Source organism: Octopus bimaculoides, chromosome 11 (assembly GCF_001194135.2).
Source record: "Octopus bimaculoides isolate UCB-OBI-ISO-001 chromosome 11, ASM119413v2, whole genome shotgun sequence".
NCBI classification, from domain to species: domain Eukaryota; kingdom Metazoa; phylum Mollusca; class Cephalopoda; order Octopoda; family Octopodidae; genus Octopus; species Octopus bimaculoides.
This window is the reverse complement of record NC_068991.1, coordinates 60,457,290-60,457,776: the sequence shown is the minus strand read 5'-3', so window position 1 is coordinate 60,457,776 and position 487 is coordinate 60,457,290. Positions and strand designations below refer to the sequence as shown.

At 46.4% G+C, this 487-nt stretch overlaps 1 protein-coding gene across 1 annotated transcript in view; it reads left to right on the top strand.

Moving 5' to 3' along the window:
* The window catches only part of LOC106883360 (transforming growth factor-beta receptor-associated protein 1), an 80,572-nt gene that overhangs the window by 63,324 nt on the left and 16,761 nt on the right, over positions 1-487 (top strand). The gene's annotated exons all lie outside the window — the stretch shown is intronic.

The following is a 487-nucleotide window of genomic DNA, read 5'->3' as shown; positions in this document are numbered from 1 at the left end:
TGTCGAATTTAGTTTGGTTTCGATTTCACTTGCCTCAACAGGTCTTTGCAAGCGGAGTTTAGTGTCCAATGAAGGAAAGGTACGCATAAGTGAGCTGGCTACACCCCTGGCAGAGGCCTTGGATTTAGGTCTCACTTGGCTTGCCAGGTCTTCTCACGCACAGCATATTTCCAAAGGTCTCAGTCAGAAGTCTTCGCCTCGGTGAGGCCCAATGTCCGAAGGTCTTACCTCACCACCTCATCCCAGGTCTTCCTGGGCCTACCTCTTCCACGGGTTCCCTCAACTGCTAGGGTGTGGCACTTTTTCACGCAGCTATTCTCACCACATGTCCATACCAGCGCAATCGTCTCTCTTGCACACCACAACCGCTGCTTCTTATGTTCAACTTTTCTCTCAAGATACTTACACTCTGTCGAGTATGCACACTGACATTACTCATCCATCGGAGCATACTTATATATATATATATATATATATATATATATAT